Source organism: Rana temporaria, chromosome 5 (genome assembly GCF_905171775.1).
Source record: "Rana temporaria chromosome 5, aRanTem1.1, whole genome shotgun sequence".
Lineage (NCBI taxonomy): Eukaryota > Metazoa > Chordata > Amphibia > Anura > Ranidae > Rana > Rana temporaria.
Genome location: NC_053493.1, coordinates 414,140,354 through 414,161,455, shown reverse-complemented (window position 1 = coordinate 414,161,455; position 21,102 = coordinate 414,140,354). Strand labels below are relative to the sequence as shown.

The 21,102-nt window shown below is 51.6% G+C and overlaps 1 protein-coding gene across 4 annotated transcripts in view; it reads right to left on the bottom strand.

Annotated features, from left to right (window-relative positions):
• The window catches only part of LOC120941595 (microtubule-actin cross-linking factor 1, isoforms 1/2/3/5-like), a 229,473-nt gene that overhangs the window by 191,564 nt on the left and 16,807 nt on the right, over positions 1 to 21,102 (bottom strand). For 2 of the 4 annotated variants that reach the window (XM_040355119.1, XM_040355122.1), the window contains exon 1: positions 2,548 to 2,652. The exons of the other annotated variants lie outside the window; for them this stretch is intronic. The gene's annotated coding sequence lies outside the window, so the exon portion shown is untranslated. Of the gene's footprint in view, positions 1 to 2,547; positions 2,653 to 21,102 lie in introns of those variants that run through there. 4 annotated transcript variants of the gene reach the window in all.

Genomic DNA, 21,102 nt, shown 5'->3' with positions numbered 1-21,102 from the left:
CGATCGAGCGGAATTTATAATAAATCGCCACCGTTCTGCCTCCACCGATTTCTGTCTGGGGTATCGGACTGAATTTCTATTTGACAAATTGTTTGCGGGGAGGAGAAAACGATCGTCACCAAAAACGACGACATTGGAAAACGTTGCACCCGCCACCCAGAGCACAGGGCAGCTTCCGCCGTGGCGCAGTCACACGGTACTTCAGGACATTGCTGATTGTATTATCACCCCCCTCCCCCCTGACCCCCAGACCCCCCACCACGAAGCGCCTCCAGCCAATCGCCTTCCCCGCCACCTCCAGACAAGACTTTCAAAACCTTGTTTACATCTCCCTCTCGTACCGCCGACCATTCATCACTTACTACATGCCGGCTCCTGCGCCGCGCCAAAGGGACCCCCCCGCAGACCGATAACGCCGACCGATGGCTCGGAAATTCGGCTACACCTCACCCCACAGGCGTCTGGCGACAGATGGCGACCAATAGGAGCAGCAGAAGAATTTTTCGGAGAAAGCCGTGGAGTGACATATTGCCGCAGCGTTTGTGTGAATGAGCGGAGGGGGGTGTGTCACGGGGGAGGGGGGGGAGTGTCGCTCATTTGCATAACCATGCAGCAGCCACATGTGTGCTGCATGCCCGTTGTGGTGCCAACCTGGGCGCAGACATGTTGGTAGACGGACATCGTTTTGTTCGATCGCCATCGGAAAATATATGTTTTGCGTAAAACAGAAAACCTCAAAAAAGAAAAGAAAAGCCTTTGTTGTAAAATGTCACAACGCAGGCTCGTCGCCGTGCGTTTATCTCCGCAAAACGGGAATTGAATGACATTTGTTTTTTCTTGTAACAATTTTGTAACATTTTTTATTCATTTTGTAACATTTTTGTATCTGTTTTGTAACATTTGTATCTATTTATTTTTTTATCTTTGTGTCTATTTTGTAACATTTGTATTCATTTTCTTAAAATTTTTATTCATTTTATAAAGTTTTCGTATCTATTTTGTAACATTTCTATACATTTTTGTCAAAATTTTTTATCTATTGTGCAATATTTGTATTATTTTGTATTTTTTTTTAACATTTTTATACATTTTTGTCAAATTTGTATTAACTTTAGTATATATTTTGCAACATTTGTATCCATTTTGTATCTATTTTGTACAATTTCTATAAATTTTTGTAACATTTTTTGTATCTATTTTGCAATATTTGTATCCATTTTTATAAATTTTTGTAACATTTTTATAATTTTTTTTAACATTTTTAGAAATTTTTGTAACATTTTTTGTATCTATTTTTCAATATTTTTTGTATCTATTTTGTAATATTTCTATCAATTTTTGTAAAAAATTTTTGTATCTATATTCCGATATTTGTATTAATTTTGTAACATTTTTGTAACATTTTTTATAATTTTTGTTAACATTTTTATACATTTTTGTAACATTTTTGTATCTATTTCGCAATATTTGTATTAATTTTGCAACATTTTTGTAACATTTTTTATAATTTTTTTAACATTTTTATACATTTTTGTAACATTTTTGTATCTATTTTGCAATATTTTTTGTATCTATTTTGTAACATTTCTATTAACTTTTGTACATTTTTTTGTGTCTATTTTGCAATATTTGTATTAATTTTGCAACATTTTTGTATCTATTTCACAATATTTGTATCCATTTTGTATACATTTTTGTAACATTTTTTATAATTTTTTTTAACATTTTTATACATTTTTGTAACATTTTTGTATCTATTTTGCAATATTTTTGTATCTATTTTGTAACATTTCTATCAACTTTTGTATATATTTTGCAACATTTGTATCTATTTTGTAAAAAAATTCTATAAATTTTTGTAACATTTTTGTATCTATTTTGCGATATTTGTATTAATTTTGTAACATTTTTGTATCTATTTCACAGTATTTGTATCCATTTTGTATACATTTTTGTAACATTTTTATAAATTTTTTAACATTTTGTATCTATTTTGTAACATTTTTGTATCTATTTTGTAACATTTCTATCAACTTTTGTATATATTTTGCAACATTTGTATCTATTTTGTAAAAAAAATTCTATCAATTTTTGTAACATTTTTTGTATCTATTTTGCAGTATTTGTATCCATTTTTGTATCTATTTTTGCAACATTTCTATCAATTTTTTGTATCTATTTTTGCAACATTTGTATCAATTTTCATAACATTTTTTTGTATCAATTTTCGTAACATTTCTATCATTTTTGTATCTATTTTTGCAACATTTGTATCAATTTAAAAAAAAAATTTTGTATCAATTTTTGTAACATTTCTATCAGTTTTTGTAACATTTTTGTATCAAATTTTTGGACCTATTTTGTAAAATTTGTACCATTTTGCAACATGAGTATCTATTTTGTATCCTTTGTAAAATTTTTGTATCTATTTTGTAAGATTTTGCACCATTTGTGATTTGCAAACAACAATTTCAATAATATTTCAGGAATATAAAAAAGAAATCATCAGTAAATCAGGAGAACACGGCATGCGGAATGAGAAATTACCTTGAGATCGGAGGGCTGTGCGCCCGGCGTGGCGGACTCCTTCATACGAGGTGGTGGCGAGGCGGCCTTCAGTCTCTCGGGAGCGTTTGGCCTCTCAATGCCGCACCTGCTGCTGCCACTGCTGTGGGGTGGTCCAGCCGATTCACCATCTTTTCAGCCCCCAGACGCCACGCTGCATCCGCCACCGACATCCAAACTTTGTCCAGGAGCTGCGCGGCGGTGCCATGATCCCCGGGGGTGACTTCTGGAAGGACGGAGGCTGAGGGTCCGGGGGGAAGGTTTTCCCCCTCGCTCACGCTGAAACTTTATGTGTGTGAGAAGCACGCGGGTTTGTATTGTTCTGCCGCCTCTTTATTCTGCTCGGCTGGAGTGAGGGGAGGAGGGGACGGGGCTGAATGGCGCTCGGAAAGGCTCAGGGACATGAATGGACTGTCAGCTCCTCAGGCCAGGGGGCTTCACAATCACACTGCCAGGGGAGGACGAGACACAATGCCCGCAGAGGGAGGGGGGGGGGGCAGGTACTCGGTGGGAACCGCTCAGCGACAGCGCATGCCTGGTGAGCGCAGAGCCTTCTTGTTAACAATACCTGCCAGTTCACCCACGCTGTTCTAGCTGGCAGGATGGCGGAAATCATTTCTTATCGTCTTTGTACTGGAATGACACAAAATATTTACACACAAAGACCTGAAGAGAGAGCATAGACATGCCGGGCAGAACAGGGACCCGGCACTACAATTCCAGGAATACATATAATATACCTTCCGGGCAGAAAAGGGACCAGCACTACAATTCCAGGAATACATATAATATACCTGCCGGGCAGAACAGGGACCTGGCAATACAATTCCAGTAATACACATAATATACCTGCCGGGCTGAACAGGGACCCAGCAATACAATTCCAAGAATACATAGAATATACCTGCCGGGCAGAACAGGGACCAGCACTACAATTCCAGGAATACACATAATATACCTGCCGGGCAGAACAGGGACCAGCACTACAATTCCAGGAATACACATAATATACCTGCCGGGCAGAACAGGGACCCGGCACTTCAATTCCAGCAATAAATATACCTGCCGGGGAGAACAGGGACCCAGCAGTAAAATATGAGGTACACCTGCTGTGCAGAACAGGAATCCAACACTACAATTCACAAACACACCTGATGGCGTTCATATGTACATTGATAGGGGAGCCCAGAGGCGATTAAATTCGCATGTGCTGCGCTATATAAGTTTTCATTCATTCATTCATGTACACTATTATATTTGTAGATACAGTTGTTTTTGTTCCTTATCAACTTTCCCCTTCCTTTCATTCTCTGCTCTTTCCTTCCCTTACCTCTCCTTTCCTGCCCTTCCTTTTCACACCCTTCACTGCACTTTACTTCTCTGTCCTCTCTATTCCTTTTCTCTCCTCCTATCTTCCCTTCTCCGCCTTTCCCTCCCCTTTCCTGCACTTGACTTACCATCCCTGCCCTTCCCTTTCCATTTCATCTCCCCCTGTCCCTGCCCTTCCCTCCCTTCTCCTGTCCTTCCCTCCCCTTTCCTCTCCTGCTGTCACTGCCCTTCCCTCTCTGTCCCTCTTCCCTCCCCTTTCCTCTTCTGCTGTCACTGCCCTTCCCTCTCTGCTCCTGCCCTCCCCTTTCCTGCTGTCACTGCCCTTCCCTATTTGCTCTTGCCCTCCACCTTCTTCTTCCTCTATCCCTTCCCTTCCCTCTTTGCTGTCCCTGACCTTCCCTTCCATCTCTTGTCCTCCCCTTTCCTCTCCCGCTGTCCCTGCCCTTCTCTCCTTTCTCCTGCCCTCCACTTTCCTCTCCCACTGTCCCTGACCTTTCCTCCCTTCTTCGCCCCCCCCCCCTTTCCTCTCCTGCTGTCCTTGCTCTTCCCTCCCTTCTCCTGCCTTCCCCATTCCTCTCCCACTGTCCCTGCCCTTCCCCTGTCCTCCCCTTTCCTCCCCTGCTGTGCCTGCCCTTCCCTCTCATCTCCTGTCCTCTCCACTCCTCTCTCAATGTCCCTGCCCTTTCATTCCTTCTCCTGCTGTCTCTGCCTTTCAATTTCCTCTCTTATTATCTCCTTTTCTGCCTTCTCTGCCATTTCTTCTCCTTGTGACTGTTCTGCCCTGCCCCCGGGACTGTTCTGCCCTGACCCCGGGACTGTTCTTCCCTGACCCCGGGACTGTTCTGCCCTGACCCCGGGACTGTTCTGCCCTGACCTCGGGACTGTTCTGCCCTTTCCCCGGGACTGTTCTGCCCTGAACCTGGGACTGTTCTGCCCTGACCCCGGGACTGTTCTTCCCTGACCTTGGCACTGTTCTGCCCTGACTGCGGGACAGTTCTTCCTCCGAACCTGGGACTGTTCTGCCCTGACCCCGGGACTGTTCTGCCCTGCACTCGGGACTGTTCTGCCCTGACCCGGGACTGTTCTGCCCTGACCCAGGACTGTTCTGCCCTGACCCAGGACTGTTCTGCCCTGACCCTGGGACTCTTCTGCCCTGACCCGGGACTCTTCTGCCCTGACCCAGGACTGTTCTGCCCTGACCCAGGACTGTTCTGCCCTGACCCTGGGACTCTTCTGCCCTGACCCTGGGACTGTTCTGCCCTTGCCCTGTGGACTGTTCTGCCCTGCACTCGGGACTGTTCTGCCCTGACCCAGGACTGTTCTGCCCTGTCCCTGGGACTGTTCTCCTCTGACTCTGAGGATGAGTCTTCTCTGACCCTGAGGTTAGGACTCCTCTGACTCCAGGGACTGTTCTGCTCTGACTCCGGGGACTGTTCTGCTCTGACCCTGGGGACTGTTCTGCTCTGACTCCAGGGACTGTTCTGCTCTGACTCCGGGGATTTGCTGTCAGAAGTCCCAGCCCCTGAAATGCCATGAAATCACCATTAGATAGGAAGTTGATGCAAAGAGGCTGCGGGGGGATCATCAATACTAACAAGTGACAAAGGATCAAAAGAGAGGAGGAGGTGTAATGAGATGAGACGGAGTTTCACCTTAATTGGGGGTTACTGGGAAGGTTTCTGATTGGCTCTCTTTGTGTCCTGCGATCTCTGGAGACCGCGGATAATCAAGAGTGTTACATTGTATCTAAACCAGAGAACTAAAGATATCACACAGTGCGGATTTCCCGTCCTTAGATGTGATTGGCTCCTTCCGTTGTCATTTCCCTTTTCACCCGGTGATCCCGCCACTTCCTGTCCTGGGGTGACAACGCTCACTCATTGTACCGTATCTATGGAGGAGCAGCCTTGGCCCCCTAACAGAACTACAGAACCCCCTCCCCTTTCCTCATCTAATTAGGATAGAAGGGAGGTGTTCTGCAGTCCACACAGAACGGAAAAGCTATCAACTCCCGGGATTTTTGGCAGGATCAACGGGTTTCTTTTGCAGTTGCTGAACTGAAAACCCTTTCGATGGGACAAAAAACAACAGGATCATTCATTGTAGGCAGATTCTAGGTAAGAGGTGACCATCGTCTAGTGTGGACCCCCCTCTCCTGTATATGGTGTAGACTGGTTCCTTCTAAGCAATGGAGAACCGAGCTCCCACCTACACTGACCACCAATGTAAGGGGCCACCTCTACACTAACCACCAATGTAAGGGGTCACTTCTACACTGACCACCAATGTAAGGGGCCACCTCTACACTAACCACCAATGTAAGGGGACACTTCTACACTGACCACCAATGTAAGGGGACACTTCTACACTGACCACCAATGTAAGGGGCCACCTATACACTGACCACCAATGTAAGGAGTCACTTCTACACTGACCACCAATGTAAGGGGACACTTCTACACTGACCACCAATGTAAGGGGACACTTCTACACTGACCACCAATGTAATGGGACACTTCTACACTGACCACCAATGTAAGGGTCACTTCTACACTGACCTCCAAGGGAGGTGGACACTTCTACACTGACCACCAATGTAAGAGGACACTTCTACACTGACCACCAATGTAAGGGGTCACTTCTACACTGACCACCAATGTAAGGGGTCACCTCTACACTAACCACCAATGTAAGGGGACACTTCTACACTGACCACCAATGTAAGGGGACACTTCTACACTGACCACCAATGTAAGGGGCCACCTCTACACTGACCACCAATGTAAGGAGTCACTTCTACACTGACCACCAATGTAAGGGGACACTTCTACACTGACCACCAATGTAAGGGGACACTTCTACACTGACCACCAATGTAATGGGACACTTCTACACTGACCACCAATGTAAGGGTCACTTCTACACTGACCTCCAAGGGAGGTGGACACTTCTACACTGACCACCAATGTAAGAGGACACTTCTACACTGACCACCAATGTAAGGGGTCACTTCTACACTGACCACCAATGTAAGGGGTCACTTCTACACTGACCACCAATGTAAGGGGTCACTTCTACACTGACCACCAATGTAAGGGGCCACCTCTACACTAACCACCAATGTAAGGGGACACTTCTACACTGACCACCAATGTAAGGGGACACTTCTACACTGACCACCAATGTAAGGGGTCACTTCTACACTAACCACCAATGTAAGGGGACACTTCTACACTGACCACCAATGTAAGGGGACACTTCTACACTGACCACCAATGTAAGGGGCCACCTCTACACTGACCACCAATGTAAGGAGTCACTTCTACACTGACCACCAATGTAAGGGGTCACCTCTACACTGACCACCAATGTAAGGGGACACTTCTACACTGACCACCAATGTAAGGGGACACTTCTACACTGACCACCAATGTAAGGGGTCACTTCTACACTGACCACCAATGTAAGGGGTCACTTCTACACTGACCACCAATGTAAGGGGTCACTTCTACACTGACCACCAATGTAAGGGGTCACTTCTACACTGACCACCAATGTAATAGGTCACTTCTACACTGACCACCAATGTAAGGGGTCACTTCTACACTGACCACCAATGTAAGGGGTCACTTCTACACTGACCACCAATGTAAGGGGCCACCTCTACACTGACCACCAATGTAAGGAGTCACTTCTACACTGACCACCAATGTAAGGGGACACTTCTACACTGACCACCAATGTAAGGGGCCACCTCTACACTGACCACCAATGTAAGGAGTCACTTCTACACTGACCACCAATGTAAGGGGTCACCTCTACACTGACCACCAATGTAAGGGGACACTTCTACACTGACCACCAATGTAAGGGGACACTTCTACACTGACCACCAATGTAAGGGGCCACCTCTACACTGACCACCAATGTAAGGAGTCACTTCTACACTGACCACCAATGTAAGGGGACACTTCTACACTGACCACCAATGTAAGGGGACACTTCTCCACTGACCACCAATGTAAGGGGTCACTTCTCCACTGACCACCAATGTAATAGGTCACGTCTACACTGACCACCAATGTAAGATGACACTTTTACACTGACCACCAATGTAAAGGGTCACTTCTACACTCCGGGGGCGGGGCTCTTAGCGACAGGGGGGGGGGGCTCCCAGAGGAGGCACTCCCACTTGGTTTCTCTGCTCTGAGCCTCCGAGGACATACAGGCTGCGTGGGGCGGGGCACGCTCAGAGCGTCAGTCCCTGCTGATAGAGCCTAGGTAGAGAGTCCAATAGCCTGGGCCGGTGTGCCCCGGTGGTCGGGCAGTGTAATAGCAAGCCAGGCTCATGCAGCACACAGCACAGTGGCCCGGATTCAGGTAGATTTGCCCCTTATTTGCGGAGGCGCAGGGCAGCGTTTTTGCCCTGTGCCCCCGCAAATTTACTGCGCTACCCGCGATTCACGGAGCAGTAGCTCCGTAAATTGCGTGTGCGCTGTCTAAACGTGCCCTGCATAAGGGCGCCTAATGTAAATGATCCCGTAGGGGGCGGAAATCATTTAAATTAAGCGCGCCGAGCGTAGAGCGCATGCTCCGTCGGGAAACTTTCCCGACGTGCATTGCGGCAAATGACGTCGCAAGGACGTCATTTGCTTCAAAGTGAACGTGAATGGCATCCAGCGCCATTCACGAATCACTTACGCAAACGATGTAGATTTCAAATATCGCGACGCGGGAACGACGGGTATCCTTTAGCATTGGCTGCGCGTGGTATTAGGATGTGCAACCTTACGCGAAACCCGACGTATGCAAACGACGTAAATTGCGTACGCAGGGCTTGCGCAACATTGTGAATCGGCGTTAGTATGCAATTTGCATACTATTCGCTGAGCACAATGGGAGCGCCCCCTAGCGGTCATCGCAAGAATGCAGCCTAAAATATGCGGGCATAAGAGCCTTATGCCACGCAGATTTTAGGCTGCAGTCGGCGTTACGATGTTCCTGAATCAGGAGCACTCGTAACGCCGGGGCAAGTAAGCAATTGCGCTGTGTAACCTATGGTTACACAGGCGCAATTGCTTCTTGAATCTGGGCCACTGTGTGCCGAGTTTCAACCCCCAAACCCCCCCCCCCCCCCATATCTACGTCCCTGACACTGACCACCAATGTAAGGGGACATTGTACGCTGCGTCTTTCTGTGTTGTAGGTTCACACCTAGAATTTTGTGAATGCGCATTTTTGCACATTTTCGCTCTTTATGCATAGGAGGCACATCCCGCCATCTTTTGCGCCCCAAATATATATATTGGCCCGGATTCACAAAGCACTTACGCCGACGTATCTCGCGTAAGCGTAACTATGCGCCGTCGTATCCGTGCGCCGTGCCCACAATCTGAGATACGCCTAAAAATTGGCTTCCTACGACCGACGTAACTTGCCTACGCCGACGTATCGTGGGCGCATATTTACGCCGGGCGCATTGTCCGCTCCCATCGATTTTCTATGCACGTATGCAAATGAGGGAGATACGCCGATTCACAAACGTAGTTGCGCCCGGCGCATCATATACGCGGTTTGCGTAAGTCGTACGTCCAGGGTAAAAGTTATTCCCCGTATAGGAGGCGCAACTCATGCAAAGGTATGGACCAGGCAACACAAGCCGTCGTATTTTACGTCGTTTACGTTGTACGTGTATAGGGCTGGGCGTAGGTTACGTTCACGTCGTAGGCAGTGATTCGTCGTTTCTTAGGGAGTCTTTCCGACGTGATTCTGAGCATGCGCACACGGGACGGCGCATGCGCCGTTCGTTTTAAGTACTTCTATGGCGCTTGGCCCATCATTTGCATGGGGTCACGCCTCATTAGCATGGCTCACGCCCACTTCCACCTACGCCGGATTACGCCGAGGGAACCCAGCGCAGATTTGAGAGCGAGTGGGAGGAAGTGCTTTGTGAATCCAGTGCTTGCCTCTGTGCACTGCGCCGGCGTAGCGTATATTAGATGCGCTACGCTGGCATAAATATGCGCCAATGGCCTGGATTCAAGAAGCAATTGCGCCTGTGTAACCATAGTTACACAGCGCAATTGCTTACTTGCCCCGGCGTAACGAATGCTCCTGATTCAGGAACCTCGTTACGCCGACTGCAGCCTAAAATATGCGCGGCATAAGGCTCTTATGCCCGCATATCTTAGGCTGCATTCTTACGCAGGCCGCTAGGTGGCGTTCCCGTTGTTCTCAGCGTATAGTATGCAAATTGCATACTAACGCCGATTCACAACGTTACGCGAGCCCTGCGTACGCAGTTTATGTCGTTTCCGTACGGCGTTTTTCGCGTAAGGCTGCCCCTGCTATTAGCAGGGGCAGCCAATGTTACATATACCCGTTGTTCCCGCGTCGCGAAATTTCAAATTTACGTAGTTTGCGTAAGTGATTCGTGAATGGTGCTGGACGCCATTCACGTTCACTTTGAAGCAAATGATGTCCTTGTGATGTCATTTGCCGCAATGCACGTCGGGAAAGTTTCCCGACGGAGCATGCGCTCTACGATCGGCGCGGGAAAACGCCTAATTTAAATGATTCCCGCCCCCTACGGGATCATTTAAATTGTGCGCGCTTGCGCCGGGCATTTTGCCGGCGCGCCCACGCAATTTACGGAGCTACTGCTCCGGGAATCAAGGGCAGCGCAGTAAATTTGCGGGGGCGCAGGGCAAAAACGTTGCCCTGCGCCTCCGTAAATAATGCGCAATTGTACCTGAATCTAGCCCACTGTCTGTGAATCCGGGCCATTTTTTTTTTGGTGAGCTAATTTTTGCAAAGGGAATTTTTTTTAACGGATTTTTTTGGGGGGGAAAAATTGATTAAACCTGTCCCTTAATTTTTGCACGCAGATTTTGTAGCTGGCGATGCGCGAGTCAAAAGACGGTTCTGGAAGGAAGCCCCGGTACATTTTAGGCGAGCGTCTTCTTAGAACAAAGGACGGCGGCGAAGTGGGATTGGCCACGGCCTCTGGTGGCAGACGCGGGAATCTCACCGCCGTCCAGCAGGTGAAAATGTCAGGATATGACTTGGGGAGGAAACGCACATTGTTCATACGTTAGTAATTCCGGCGGATTGGCTCCGGCTGGCACTATGGCATAGGGAGGGCCAAGGGGCGCAAGGTTGGCAGGACGCACAGACGGAGCTCCGGAGGATTCCTTTCTGCTCAGCATCCTGACACAAGCAGGGAGGGGGGGGGGGGTGTTGTGCAAAGAGTTTTCTTCACCCCCCCCCCCCCCCCCCTTCATGCTTCTTAAACCCCTTCGAGTTTCCTTGACAACCGAGGGGACATGGTGGCATCAGATGAGTTAAACCAGGCTCTCCTCCACAGAGGTCCTCATAGGGGGAGGGGAAGGAGCGGACCCGCGTCTCCGTATCGCCAAAATTACACCGCCACAAAAATAAGCCAACAACCAGAATATATCAGTACCGCTCTGTATATATTTATATATAAAATATCTCACAAAAGTAAGGACACCCCTCACATATTAGTAAGTCTTTTCTTGTATCTTTTCATGTGACAACACTGAAGAAATTACACTTTGGCCCAGATTCTCGAAGGGCTTACGACGGCGCAACGCCACGTACGCCGTCGTAAGTCCTAATCTGGGCCGTCGTATCTAAATGCGCCTGATTCTTAGAATCAGTTACGCATAGATAACCATAAGATCCGACAGGCGTAAGGCTCTTACGCTGTCGGATCTTAAATGCAATTTTTTTTTTTCCGCCGCTAGGTGTCGCCTCCGTCGTTTTCCCGATCGAGTATGCAAATAAGCAAAAAATACGCGAATTCCCGAAACCTACGCCCGACCGACGCAGTGAAGTTACGACGTTTACGTGAGATTTGCGATGCCTAAAGTTGCCCCTGGGTCTATGAGGCGCAGTCAATGTTAAGTATGGCCGTCGTTCCCGCGTCGAAATTTGAAAATTTACGTCGTTTGCGCAAGTCGTCCGTGAATGGCGCTGGACTCCATTTACGTTAGAGTCTAAATCAATGACGTCCTTGCGACGTCATTTAGCGCAATACACGTCGGGAAATTTTGAGGGACGGCGCATGCGCAGTACGTTCGGCGCGGGAACGCACCTAATTTAAATGATCCACGCCCCCTACCCGGATCATTTGAATTAAGCGGGGAGGATTTACGCTACGCCGCTGCAACTTTACAGGCAAGTGCTTTGTGAATCAAGCACTTGCCCATAAAACTTGCGGCGGCGTAACGTAAATGAGATACGTTACGCCGCCGCAGTTTAAAGCCGTTCTACGAGAATCTGGGCCTTTGTATCTACAATGTTGTGTAGTGAGTGTACAGCTTGTATAACAGTGTAAATCTGCCATCCCCTCAAAATAACTCAACACACAGCCATTAATGTCTAAACAGCTGGCAACAAAAGTGAGTACACCCCTAAGGGAATATGTCCAAATTGGGCCCAATTAGCCCTTTTCACTCTCCCCGGTGTCATGTGACTCGTTAGTGTTACAAGGTCTCAGGTGTGAATGGGGAGCAGGTGTGTTAAATTTGGTGTTATCGCTCTCACTCTCTCATACTGGTCACTGGAAGTACAACATGGCTCCTCATGGCAAAGAACTCTCTGAGGATCTGATATAAAGAATTGTGTCTCTACATAAAGATGGCCGAGGCTATAAGAAGATTGCCTAGACCCTGAAACTGAGCTGCAGCACGGGGGCCAAGACCATCCAGCGGTATAACAGGACGGGTTCCCCTCAGAACAGGCCTCGCCATGGTCCACCAAAGAAGTTGAGGTCACGTGCTCAGCGTCATATCCAGAGGTTGTCTTTGGGAAATAGACGTCTGAGTGCTGCCAGCATTGCTGCAGAGGTTGAAGGGGTGGGGGAGGGGTCAGCCTGTCAGTGCTCAGACCATACGCCGCACACTGCATTAAATTGGTCTGCATGGCTGTCGTCGCAGAAGGAAGCCTCTTCTAAAGATGATGCACAAGAAAGAGCTGCAAACAGTTTGCTGAAGACAAGCAGACTAAGGACATGGATTACTGCAACCATGTCCTGTGGTTTGATGAGACCAAGATAAACGTATTTGGTGTCAGATGGTGTCAGGCGTGTGTGGCGGCAACCAGGTGAGGAGGACAAAGACAAGTGTGTCTTGTCTACAGTCAGGCATGGTGGGGGGAGGGTCATGGTCTGGGGCGGCATGAGTGCTGCCGCCACTTGGGAGCTACAGATCACTGAGGGAACCATGAATGCCAACATGTACTGTGACATACTGAAGCAGAGAATGATCCTCTCCCTTCAGAGACTGGGCCGCAGGGCAGTATTCCAACATGATAACGACCCCAAACACACCTCCAAGACAATCACTGCCTTGCTAAAGAAGCTGAGGGTAAAGGTAATGGACTGGCCAATCATGTCTCCAGACCTGAACCCTATTGATCATCTGTGGGGCTCCTCAAAGGGAAGGTGGAGGAGCGCAAGGTCTCTAACATCCACCAGCTCTGTGATGTCATCATGGAGGAGGGGAAGAGGACTCCAGTGACAACCTGTGAAGCTCTGGTGACCTCCATGCCCAAGAGGGTTAAGGCAGTGCTGGAAAATAATGGTGGGCACACAAAATATTGACACTTTGGCCCCAATTTGGACATTTTCACTTAGGGGTGTACTCACTTTTGTTGCCAGAGGTTTAGACATTAATGGCTGTGTGTTGAGTTATTTTGAGGGGACAGCAAATTTATACTGTTATACAAGCTGTACACTCACTACACAACATTGTAGCAAAGTGTCATTTCTTCAGTGTTGTCACATGAAAAGATACAAGAAAAGATTTACAGAAATGTGAGGGGTGTACTTACTTTTGTATATAATTATGTACTTCCATCAGTGCCGCTATCAGTGCTGTGCAGAGTCTGTCCTGTACAGTGGCGGTGCATTAGGGTGACCACATTTCCAAACTGCCATTCAGGGACACCCCCCCCCCCCCAAAAAAAATATGTTTTTTTACATATTTTTTTGCCAGTTTTGGGGGCAGGGGTGTATCCTGAAATCAGCGGGCCCGTGACAGAGGGCTGGGTGACAGGGGACTGGGTGACAGAGGGCTGGGTGACAGAGGGCTGGGTGACAGAGGGCTGGGTGACAGAGTGACAGAGGACTGGGTGACAGGGGACTGGGTGACAGGGGACTGGGTGACAGGGTGACAGGGGACTGGGTGACAGGGGACTGGGTGACAGGGGACTGGGTGACAGAGGACAGGGTGACAGAGGACAGGGTGAAAGGGGGCTGGGTGAAAGGGGGCTGGGTGACAGAGGGCTGGGTGACAGGGGACTGGGTGACAGGGGACAGAGTGACAGAGGGCTGGGTGACAGAGGGCTGAGTGACAGAGGGCTGGGTGACAGAGGGCTGGGTGACAGAGGGCTGGGTGACAGAGGGCTGGGTGACAGGTGACAGAGGGCTGGGTGACAGAGGGCTGGGTGACAGAGGGCTGGGTGACAGGGTGACAGAGGACTGGGTGACAGGGGACTGGGTGACAGAGGGCTGGGTGACAGAGGGTGACAGGGTGACAGGGGACAGGGTGGCAGGGGACTGGGTGGCAGGGGACTGGGTGACAGGGTGACAGAGGGCTGGGTGACAGGGTGACAGAGGACTGGGTGACAGGGTGACAGAGGACTGGGTGACAGAGGACTGGGTGACAGAGGACTGGGTGACAGAGGGACTGGGTGACAGAGGGACTGGGTGACAGGGGACAGGGTGACAGGGTGACAGAGGGCTGGGTGACAGAGGGACTGGGTGACAGGGGGTTGGGTGACGGAGAACTGGGTGATGGAGAGCTGGGTGACAGAGGGCTGGGTGACAGGGTGACAGAGGGCTGGGTGACAGAGGGCTGGGTGACAGAGGGCTGGGTGACAGAGGACTGGGTGACAGGGTGACAGAGGGCTGAATGACAGGGTGACAGAGGGCTGGGTGAAAGAGGACTGGGTGACAGGGTGACAGAGGACTGGGTGACAGGGTGACAGAGGACTGGGTGACAGGGTGACAGAGGACTGGGTGACAGGGTGACAGAGGACTGGGTGACAGGGTGACAGAGGACTGGGTGACAGAGGGCTGGGTGACAGAGGGCTGGGTGACAGAGGGCTGGGTGACAGAGGACTGGGTGACAGAGGGCTGGGTGACAGAGGGCTGGGTGACAGAGGGCTGGGTGACAGAGGACTGGGTGACAGGGTGACAGAGGGCTGGGTGACAGGGTGACAGAGGGCTGGGTGACAGGGTGACAGAGGACTGGGTGACAGGGTGACAGAGGACTGGGTGACAGAGGACTGGGTGACAGAGGACTGGGTGACAGAGGGACTGGGTGACAGGGGACAGGGTGACAGGGTGACAGAGGGCTGGGTGACAGAGGGACTGGGTGACAGGGGGTTGGGTGACGGAGAGCTGGGTGATGGAGGACTGGGTGATGGAGAGCTGGGTGACAGAGGGCTGGGTGACAGGGTGACAGAGGGCTGGGTGACAGAGGGCTGGGTGACAGAGGGCTGGGTGACAGAGGGCTGGGTGACAGAGGACTGGGTGACAGGGTGACAGAGGGCTGAATGACAGGGTGACAGAGGGCTGGGTGAAAGAGGACTGGGTGACAGGGTGACAGAGGACTGGGTGACAGAGGACTGGGTGACAGGGTGACAGAGGACTGGGTGACAGGGTGACAGAGGACTGGGTGACAGGGTGACAGAGGACTGGGTGACAGGGTGACAGAGGACTGGGTGACAGGGTGACAGAGGACTGGGTGACAGAGGGCTGGGTGACAGAGGGCTGGGTGACAGAGGGCTGGGTGACAGAGGACTGGGTGACAGAGGACTGGGTGACAGAGGGCTGGGTGACAGAGGGCAGGGTGACAGAGGGCTGGGTGACAGAGGACTGGGTGACAGGGTGACAGAGGGCTGGGTGACAGGGTGACAGAGGGCTGGGTGACAGGGTGACAGAGGACTGGGTGACAGGGTGACAGAGGACTGGGTGACAGGGGGCTGGGTGACAGAGGGCTGGGTGACAGAGGGCTGGGTGACAGAGGGCTGGGTGACAGAGGGTGGGGTGACAGAGGGCTGGGTGACAGAGGGCTGGGTGACAGGGTGACAGAGGGCTGGGTGACAGGGTGACAGAGGGCTGGGTGACAGGGTGACAGAGGACTGGGTGACAGAGGACTGGGTGACAGAGGACTGGGTGACAGAGGACTGGGTGACAGGGGACTGGGTGACAGGGGACAGGGTGACAGGGTGACAGAGGGCTGGGTGACAGAGAGCTGGGTGACAGAGAGCTGGGTGACGGAGGGCTGGGTGACGGAGGGCTGGGTGACGGAGGGCTGGGTGACGGAGGGCTGGGTGACGGAGGGCTGGGTGACGGAGAGCTGGGTGACGGAGAGCTGGGTGACAGGGACTGGGTGACGGAGAGCTGGGTGACGGATGGCTGGGTGACGGAGGGCTGGGTGACGGAGGGCTGGGTGACGGAGGGACTGGCTGACGGAGGGACTGGCTGACGGAGGGACTGGCTGACGGAGGGCTGGGTGACGGAGGGCTGGGTGACGGAGGGCTGGGTGACGGAGGGCTGGGTGACGGAGAGCTGGGTGACGGAGGGCTGGGTGACGGAGGGCTGGGTGACAGAGGGCTGGGTGACAGAGGGCTGGGTGACAGAGAGCTGGGTGACAGAGGGCTGGGTGACAGGGTGACAGAGGGCTGGGTGAGGGGGGACTGAGTGACAGAGGGACTGGGTGACAGAGGACTGGGTGACAGAGGACTGGGTGACAGGGGACTGGGTGACAGGGGACAGGGTGACAGAGGGCTGGGTGACAGAGAGCTGGGTGACAGAGAGCTGGGTGACAGAGAGCTGGGTGACAGAGGGCTGGGTGACAGAGGGACTGGGTGACAGAGGGACTGGGTGACAGAGGGACTGGGTGACGGAGGGCTGGGTGACAGGGACTGGGTGACGGAGGGCTGTGTGACGGAGGGCTTGGTGACGGAGAGCTGGGTGACGGAGAGCTGGGTGACAGGGACTGGGTGACGGAGGGCTGGGTGACGGAGAGCTGGGTGACGGAGAGCTGGGTGATGGAGGGCTGGGTGACGGAGAGCTGGGTGACGGAGAGCTGGGTGACGGAGAGCTGGGTGACGGAGAGCTGGGTGACAGAGGGACTGGGTGACAGAGGGACTGGGTGACAGAGGGACTGGCTGACGGAGGGCTGGGTAGAGAGAGATTATACAGTCCAGATTACAATTTGCAGGGGCAGCAGAGGTGACAGAGAAAGGGGGGTGCACCATGCAACCCCCCCCCCCTTTCTCACTGTCACCTCTGCTGCCCCTGCAAATTGTAATCTGGACTGTATAATATCTCCCCCCATTGCATGGTCAACCCCGCCCCCCCCCCTCCCCTGCACCTACCTTTTCTGCCCCTGCTCCAAGGATGGCCGGCGCAGCGCAGCGGAAGTCGGGACTCGCGGGAGGTCGGGACTCAGGACGGACGGCGGATCGAGTCCAGCTGAGCAACCGAGGCCTGGAGGGGAGGAGGAGGAGGTCTTGGTCTGTGCCGCGGTAGGTGAGTGACTCACTGCTGTGACGGTGCTGTCTCTCTGCCTGTTACGCTGGCGCTGCTGCTCTCTCTGCAGCAAGAACCGCGGCTGGCCGCTGGAGGAGGAGGAGGTGGGGGAGGAGTCGGAGGCGCAGAGAGCGGGACACGGTGACGTCACTGGTTGCTACAAGCCAAGCGGGGCTTCCCTAGCAACCAGTGATTTAGAACCATTTAATTACAGCGACAGCAGCGGCAGTGAGTGTGGCAGGCAGTTGATTCCGGGACTCTCTATTGTCCCGGTTTGAAGGCTCCCGGGACACGGGACAAAAATGTATATTACGGGACGATCCCGGGCAAACCGGGACACGTGGTCACCCTACTTCCCTAGCAACCAGTGATTTAGAACCATTTAATTACAGCGACAGCAGCGGCAGTGAGTGTGGCAGGCAGTTGATTCCGGGACTCTCTATTGTCCCGGTTTGAAGGCTCCCGGGACACGGGACAAAAATGTATATTACGGGACGATCCCGGGCAAACCGGGACACGTGGTCACCCTACGGTGCATCCATATATGGCGCACGGGCACTGCCCCCTCTCTCCTGCTTCACTCTATCACCATAGATGGATTCATGCATTGCAGCAATCTATGTATGGTCGTCGCTGCCACCCCCTAATCAGGTAGCAGAGGGGGTATTTTTTGGAAACACCTAATTAGAGCCGAAAAAGGTGAACAGCGGGCGGCATGCTGGGAACTCGCAGTTCACTCAGCGTTGGATAATAAATATTTGCTTTCTTAACACTGAACCGCCTCTCAGCTAATCAGGTGCTCGGGTCTGTTACCTGTCACCTGGTTGGCTGAAACGACAGGTGCTGTGATTGGACGCCGCCTATCAGGCGTCCAATCATTGCAGAGGATGGGAAGAGACGACAGGAGAAGACATCGAGGAGCGTGGAGGACATTGTCGTGACCCGCTGCCCCACCGAGGCAAGGTAAGTGCCGGGTCGGGCGGGGGATGCACACTGACAGCAATTGGTGGGCACAGTAGCGGCAGTTGATCGGCACAGTAGCGGCAGTTGATGTGCACATTGGCAGCAATTGATGAGCACAGTGTCAGCAATTGATAGGTACAGTAGCGGCATTTGATGGTACAGTGGCTGCATTTGATGGGCACAGTGTCTGCGTTTGATGGGCACAGTGTCTGCATTTGATGAGCACAGCGTCTGCATTTGATGGGCACAGCGTCTGCATTTGATGGGCACAGTGGCTGCATTTGATGAGCACAGTGTCTGCGTTTGATGGGCACAGTGGCTGCATTTGATGGGCACAGTGTCTGCATTTGATGGGCACAGTGTCTGCATTTGATGGGCACAGTGTCTGCATTTGATGGGCACAGTGGCTGCATTTAATGGGCACAGTGTCTGCGTTGGATGGGTACAGTGGCTGCGTTTAATGGCACAGTGGCTGCATTTATTGGGCATAGTGTCTGCATTTGATGGGCACAGTGGCTACATTTGATGGGCACAGTGACTGCGTTTGATGGGCCCAGTGTCTGCATTTGATGGGCACAGTGGCTGCGGTTTATGGGTACAGTGTTTGCATTTGATGGGCACAGTGTCTGCGTTTGATGGGCACAGTGTCTGCATTTGATGAGCACAGTGTTTGCATTTGATGGGCACAGTGTCTGCATTTGATGGGCACAGTGTCTGCATTTGATGGGCACAGTGTCTGCGTTTGATGGGCACAGTGTCTGCGTTTGATGAGCACAGTGGCTGCGTTTGATGGGCACAGTGGCTGCGGTTTATGGGCACAGTGTCTGCATTTGATGGGCACAGTGGCTGCATTTGATGAGCACAGTGGCTGCTATTGATGGGCACAGTGTCTGCGTTTGATGGGCACAGTGTCTGCATTTGATGGGTACAGTGTCTGCGTTTGATGGGCACAGTGTCTGCATTTTGATGGGCACAGTGTCTGCGTTTGATGGGCACAGTGTCTGCATTTGATGGGCACAGTGGCTGTGGTTTATGGGCACAGTGTCTGCATTTGATGGGCACAGTGTCTGCGTTTGATGGGCACAGTGTCTGCATTTGATGAGCACAGTGTCTGCATTTGATGGGCACAGTGTCTGCGTTTGATGGGCACAGTGTCTGCGTTTGATGGGCACAGTGTCTGCATTTGATGGGCACAGTGGCTGCATTTGATGGGCACAGTGTCTGCATTTGATGGGTACAGTGGCTGCATTTGATGGGTACAGTGGCTGCATTTGATGAGCACAGTGGCTGCATTCGATGGGCACAGTGGCTGCATTCGATGGGCACAGTGGCTGCATTTGATGGGCACAGTGGCTGCATTTGATGGGCACAGTGGCTGCATTTGATGCGCACAGCGGCTGCGTTTGATGGGCACAGCGGCTGCGTTTGATGGGCACAGTGTCTGCATTTGATGAGCACAGTGTCTGCGTTTGATGGGCACAGTGTCTGCGTTTGATGGGCACAGTGTCTGCGTTTGATGGGCACAGTGTCTGCATTCGATGAGCACAGTGTCTGCATTTAATGAGCACAGTGTCTGCATTTGATGGGCACAGTGTCTGCGTTTGGGCACAGTGTCTGCGTTTGATGGACACAGTGGCTGCGTTTGATGGGTACAGTGTCTGCATTTGATGGGTACAGTGTCTGCATTTGATGGGTACAGTGGCTGTGTATGATGGGCACAGTGTCTGCATTTGATGGGCACAGTGTCTGCATTTGATGGGCACAGTGGCTGCATTTGATGGGCACAGTGTCTGCATTTGATGGGCACAGTGGCTGCGTTTGATGGGCACAGTGGTCAATAGCTGTTAACCCCGTCCACTCCAAATTCTAAATTCAAATGTTAACGCACAAAGGAAAAGCCCCCGTTGATGCATGACAACCTGTTGATGCACGACAACCCCAAAAACGCACAGGCAATGGGTCTAAGTGCTGAGCCAACAGAGTCATATAAAAGGAGGTTGTGTTGTTGTGTTGGAGGATTCCAGAGGTCAGCGCAGGAGCAGCGCCGAGGCTCCGGACGAAATGCCCACCGAGGCTCCTAGAGACCAGCAACAGGCGGAAGGAGAAAAGGCCATAAATTGTGGTCACTGGGACCCCCCCCTCCCCCCCCCCCCAGGGCTGTGTACACAATCGGCCACCGCCGCCGCTGGGAAGGTTATTCCTGCCATTAGCCCCGCATGACAGGAGCCATTGTCCGGCCACCATCAAACAACCTGAGCCATTGTCCCGCCTGCCACCGCCGTGACCCCCCCCCCACGGGAAGGGACGCGGGGGCAAGACGTGGAGAAGAACTTTATTGGGGGGCGTCCGGGAAAACGCAGAGAGCGAAGACGGGAAACGGGGCACACAGGGGGGGAAGAGGGGGCAAGTTGAGGGAAGGGTCACATTGTAATGACAATCTCCATTCATTTCCATCAGGACGGGAAAATGCACTGCGGCCCCCCGGAGGGAATCCACCGGCGACCCGCCGCTTTAATGAATTGCGCCTTTTAGCTGTCAGGCCCCCCCCCGGGGGTGATTTACTAGCCGTTTCCTCAATGGGGTAGATTCAGTAACATTTGCGCAGTTTTTACGTAGGCGCAGGACACCGTTTTTGCCCTGCGCCCCCGCAAATTTTCTGCGCTACCCTCGATTCA